The following is a 6,458-nucleotide window of genomic DNA, read 5'->3' as shown; positions in this document are numbered from 1 at the left end:
CCCACTCCAGTCTATCCAAGCCTTACTCTGGTGCTTCCATATCCAAGCCTCACTTCAGAGTTCATTCAAGCCTTGCTGTGGTGTTCCTGCATTTAAGCCTTTCCAGGGCAGCAGAGGTTCTGACATCATCAGTGGAGTGGAGGAGTAGCCTAGTGGTTAGTGCAGTGGACTTTGATCCTGGGGAACTGGGTTTGATTCCCACTGCAGCTCCTTGTGACTCTAGTCTAGGCAAGTCACTTAACCCTCCATTGCCCCAGGTACAAATATGTAGCTGTATATAATATGTAAACCACTTTGAATGCAGTTGCAAAAACAAAAAAACACACACACACACAGAAAGGTGGTATATCAAGTCCCATTCCCATCAGTGAGGACCTTTATAAGGAACTCTGGGACTCTCATGCTTTACTGTCTCTTAGCCTTGTCTTTGTGTTCCCTGTTTGGATCCAATTCTTGCATGCCTTGTTTCCTGCCTGGCTTTGTTCCTGTGAGTCTTGCCCCTGAATCCTTGTTCCTATGTGTCTTGTTTCTGAACCTTGTTCCTGAAAGCCTGATTTCTGCTATCACCAAACCCTGCTCCTGTTTTCTGTTACTGTTTGACCCTGCTCTGTTATAGTCTAATCAGTGGCGTAGCCACAGGTGGGCCTGGGTGGGCTGGGGCCCACCCACTTAGGTTTCAGGCCCACCCAACAGTAGCACATGTTTAACAGTAGCTGATGGGGATTCCAAGCTCTATCAGCTAAAGACTTCCCCTTGATGGTAATGAAAATGGTGTGCTCTACGTTACTGGCACCTGTGAATGCTCAGTTTTCAGCGCATGCCTGCTGCAGACTGCCAAGGTGGAGAGAAACATTTTCCCACCAGGTTAGATATTTTTTGGGGGGAGGGGGAGAACACTTTGTGCCCACCCACTTCTTGCCTAGACCCACCCAAAATCTGCTATCTGGCTACGCCCCTGAGTCTAACACTTCTTTTTTTTACTCTTGCTACTGTCTTACCCTGCTCCTGGCTCTTGCTACAGTTAAACCTTGTTCTTGGCTTCTCCTACAGTCTAGCTCTGTTTCTGGTTTTTGCTACAGCCAAGCTCTGCTCCTGTTTCTGCTGTTGCCAAGCTCTGTTCCTAATTCCTGCTACAGCCAAGCTCTGTTCCTGCTACAGTCAAGCTATGTTCCTGGTTCCTACTACAGCCAAGCTCTGTTCCTGCTACAGTCAATCTCTGTACCTTGTTCCTGCTACAACCTAGCTCTGTTTATGCTACAGTCAAGCTCTGTTCCTGGTTCCTGCTACAGCCAAGCTCCGTTCCTGCCTTGTCTTTAGTCTTGCTTCTGTTTGTTCCTGTTGCCTAGCTCCTGCCCTGCTTTGTATGGCGTGTCTTTTGCCTTGTCATGTTATGCCTTGTCTTGTTTTGCTCTTTCTTATGTCTGGATCCAGTTCTTGTCCTGCCTAGCCTTCGCTTGTCTGAACCCAGTTCTAGCCCTGTTCCTGTGTCTTCCCGTGTTCCTGTCTGGGTTCTGTTCTAGCCCTTTTGCCTTGCTCTCTTGCCTCGTCTGGATTCAGCTTCTGTCTTCCTATCTGCTTTGTCCAGTTGTGCTTAGCCTTACCTTGCCTTGTCTTGTTCAGTCCTGTCCGGATTCAGTTCTTACCTTGCATTTGTCTTGCCTATCCTAGACCCAGTTTTAACCTAGCTCTGTATCTTGCCTTGTTCTGCCTGGGTTCCAGTTCTGCCCCTTTGCTTTGCTTTTCTTGCCTCATATGGATCTGGTCCTTGTCTTGTTGTTGAATCCTGTTACTCCTGCCCTGTGCTAACCCAGAGGATTTGTCTGCCACAGCCCTGGCTGCGGTCCAAAGGCTCACTATCCCTGAATCCATGACATGTACTTTGTCAAATGCCTTTTGAAAATCCATATACACAATATTGACCGGCTCACCTTTATCCACATGTTTGTTCACCCCGTTAAAGAAATGTAATAGATTGGTGAGGCAAGATTTCCCTTCACTAAATCCATGTTGGCTTTGTCTGATTAATCCATGTTTTTGAATATGCTCTGTAATTTTGTTCTTTATAATAGTCTGTACCATTTTGCCCACCACTGATGTCATCCTCTGGAACCTTTTTAAAAAATTGGTCTTACATTGGCCACCCTCCAATCTTCTGGTACAATGCTTGATTTTAAAGCTAAACTACATATTACTAACAATAGTTCTGCAAGTTCATTTTTCGATTCTATCATTACTCTGGTGCAGGCAATTTGCTACTCTTCAATTTGTGAAATTGTGCCATTACATCCTATTTGGTGAAGCATGGCCACATCAGGCATAAACATTTGTTTGATGAAATTAAAGCCCTTGTTTCTACCTTTTACGTTGGTGGTCTGCTGTTTGCTTTGCTGTACCTGCATTATAGATCCCCTGCCTGTTTGTTCCCTGTTTTTGTGAGACCAAAACTACCTTCAATAACACAAATTCGCACCTGCTCTGAAGATGTGTGCAGGTTCTCTATGTGTGCAGACATGTATGCTATACCAAAGTACCTATCCTAAACTTGTTCTGCAAGGAGAGTTATTGAATACTAGTGCAAATGGCAGAGAATGCAGGAACATCTAGGTGCATCCACTTATACCAGCTGTATAGCCAGTATAAATGCCTGCACCTAGATATATGCATGAATGTGCAGAAATTATAGCATTCTATAATTTGTGCATGTATGTATACAATCCCACCAACAAAGTGTGCCCAGTCAAAGCATGATGTGCACTTATCTGCTAGCTGGTATCCTATAAGAGGTCATTTACGTGCATAAGATGGTACTTATATGTGTACATTTTTGCTAGTCAAACCTGGGTGGGTTCTTATAGAATAACTCCCTATAATGTGCATGCTAATCCCTAAAACTAGTTTCTCTGAGCTAGATACCATGTAGACACTATACTGAGTATGCAGCACTGTTTGCCTCATGGCTCAACCCCCTTGCTGAAAACCTGCATAAAAGTAAGCCTGGCACATGGAGCTAGATGTTAGTGCTGAGGGCAGAAGTGGGAGAGCAATAGCAATCCAGGAGAGAAGGTTGACAAAGAGACTTCTAAGAGATGAAATACCAGACTAAAAGCACACATCTCAGAGGTCTGTGGACAAGGACTATTAGCTTCCTTTATCCTACTGATGCCAGGGAGGAAAATTTTCTTAGCCTTCAATCGGAAGGACGGAAGGACGTTGATATCCTCTGTCCTCAACTACCCTGTAGCGTGGATCAGCAATGACATGTTAACAGCTATTCAGTCTAAAGCCTCAGAACACCTGTTGTTTTCTTTGGACAGACTAACTATAGAAATGATAGCAATGGCCACTGACTCATGCCAGGAAAGCAACACCACCATATATCCCACCCACTAAAGCTACACCCTTCCCTTGCACGGCATGCACTCCATCTACCATGAGCAATTGTCTCAGAGGATGATGATGAAACAGAGGTGGAAATGTTGGAGAGGGCATCCAAACATGTATGGGGGGAATAGTCACCTAAGTATCCCTCCTAGTTTCCCCTGAAGAGCTACCATTACTACTACTACTTAACTACTACTTAACATTTCTAGAGCGCAACTAGGGTTACGCAGCGCTGTACAGTTTAACAATGAGGGACAGTCCCTGCTCAAAGGAGCTTACAATCTAAAGGACGAAATGTCAAGTTGGTGCAGTCTATATTTCTGAATAGAGGTATAGTGTTTAGGAGGCAAAGGCGACATTGAAGAGGTGGGCTTTGAGCAAGGATTTAAAGATGGGCAGGGAAGGGGCCTGGCGTATGGGCTCAGGGAGTTTATTCCATGGGGTGAGGCGAGGCAGAAAGGGCGGAGCCTGGAGTTGGCGATGGTGGAGAAGGGTACTGAAAGGAGGGATTTCTTTTGAGAGCAGAGGTTATGGGTAGGAACGTAAGGGGAGATGAGGGTAGAGAGGTAAGGAGGGGCTGCAGATCGAGTGCATTTGTAGGTTAGTAGGAGAAGCTTGAACTGTATGCTGTACCTGATCGGAAGCCAGTGAAGTGACTTGAGGAGAGGGGTGATATGAATATATCGGTCCAGGCGGAAGATAAGACATGCAGCAGAATTCTGAACGGACTGAAGGGGGGATAGATGGCTAAGTGGGAGGCCAGTGAGGAATAGGTTGCAGTAGTCAAGGCGAGAGGTAATGAGAGAGTGGATGAAAGTTCGGGTGGTGTGCTCAGAAAGGAAAGGGCGAATTTTGCTGATGTTATAGAGGAAGAAGCGACAGGTCTTGGCTATCTGCTGGATATGCGCAGAGAAGGAGAGGGAGGAGTCGTAGATGACTCCGAGCTTGCGGGCAGATGAGACAGGGACGATGACGGTGTTATGAACTGAGGTAGAGAGTGGAGGGAGAGGGGAAGTGGGTTTGGGTGGGAAGACAATAAGCTTGGTCTTGGCCATGTTCAGTTTCAGGTGGCGGTTGGACATCCAGGCAGCAATGTCGGATAAGCAGGCCGATACTTTGGCCTGGGTTTCCGCAGTGATGTCTGGTGTGGAGAGATAAAGCTTTGGCCCTCATTTGCTGCTGCCTTGATTCTGCTATGACACCTACCTTCCAGACTGAGAGAACTATTTGATAAATCAAGATAAATTTAAATAACTAAATATATTAGAATGAATAAATAACTTTAAGTACATACATACATACAAAAGTACATAAGTATTGCCATACTGGGACACAAAGGTCCATCAAGTCTAGCATCCTGTTTCCAACGGTGGCTAATACAGGTCACAAATACGTGGCAAGATTCCAAAAAAGTACAAAACATTTTATGCTGATTATCCCAGAAATAGTGGATTTTCCCCAAGTCCAATTTAATAGTGGTCTAAGGACTTTTCCTTTAGGAAGCCGTCCAAACCTTTTTAAAACTCTGCTATGCTAACCGCCTTTACCACATTCTCTGGCAACGAATTTAGGATGGTTCTTTTTCTATACATGGCATCATTCCCCCTGGAACAGCAGTCATTGCTGATATTTAGCGCTAGCTAATACCCAAGTATAGAGCAGCCACTGGAAGTTATCTGAGTACCTGCTCTGAATCCTGATGATACCTGGATAAGTTCCAGTTCCACCCCTGAACCGACCGGCACTATCCAGATACTGTTGAGGTGGTCAGAGATGATTTTCAGCAACATTACCCAAATTATGTATGTTGGGAAATCTTTGGATTCTACTTTACCAACTGTATTAAAATATCAAGGGGTAACTTTTGTAGTTCCTGTCTTTGAAACCTTGGGGTCCTATTGGACTCCAATCTCACGATGCAGGAACAGATTAGATTGATCAGGTGATTTCAACATATTTTTTTCAACAATGCCTCAAGTAAATTAAAAGGGATGGTGCCTGCATCAGACTTTCGGACGGTTGTGCAGAGTCTGATACTGTCAAAATTGTTGCAATTCATTGTATTTTGTAATGCCATCTACTAGGTTACAGGCTTTGCAGACCATTCAGAATGCAGCAGCACATCTGATTACGGAAGTGCGAAATCTCACATTACACCGGTTTTAAAAGAGCTTCATTGGTTGCCAGTGATGCAGAGAGTGATTTTTTTTTTTTGTTTGATTTGTACCCTGCACTTTCCCACTCATGGCAGGCTCAATGTGGCTTACATGGGGCAATGGAGGGTTAAGTGACTTGCCCAGAGTCACAAGGAGCTGCCTGTGCCTGAAGTGGGAATTGAACTCAGTTCCTCAGGACCAAAGTCCACCACCCTAACCACTAGGCCATTTTTAACACCTAGCCAAAATGCCACAGAATGTATTTTCCAATAATGACTTGTTCAAACCTACCTGTATTCCTCTACCTCTATGTAATACCAATTGTTTTCTTTAACCTGGTATAGTTATGCTATAACAGGTCTCTGTAAGCCACATTGAGCCTGCAAATAGGTAGGAAAATGTGGGATACAAGTGCAATAAATAAAATAAAATAAATAAATATATGCTAATGTACCAATATAAAGAATTAGATGGTGGCTGTTGTGATCTTACATATTTAAAAATTCAAATACATATGTTTGATTGTAACCAACTTTGGTTAAAGTGGGATAAGAAAATGTGGAAAATAAATAAATAACTTTCTTCCTTCTGGAGACTGAGTTGAACACATACAGTTTAACACTGCAGGGAAACACTTAGGCTCGGGCTACTCCTCTTCCCTGACACTCCCCTCAGGTACTGTAGCTTTCTCTCTGCAAATGCTGGGAGGATCCTTATCAGGGCCATTCCCTTGGAGGCTTCTTGACTCAGGGCTTCACTGATCTGTTCTGCTCTAGGGCATTTAACCTCCTCCTTGCCTAATCCTCGCCCCTCTGCTTCAGCAGGTAAACTCCACCTATTCTAAGGAAACCAACCTCTGTACCACTCACTCCATCACAATGTGGTAACAGACAAAAAAGTGCATATACAGTGAGTCAATAA

The sequence above is a fragment of the Microcaecilia unicolor genome, chromosome 1 (assembly GCF_901765095.1).
Source record: "Microcaecilia unicolor chromosome 1, aMicUni1.1, whole genome shotgun sequence".
In the NCBI taxonomy this organism is placed as follows: Eukaryota; Metazoa; Chordata; class Amphibia; order Gymnophiona; family Siphonopidae; genus Microcaecilia; species Microcaecilia unicolor.
This window is presented reverse-complemented; position numbering follows the sequence as displayed.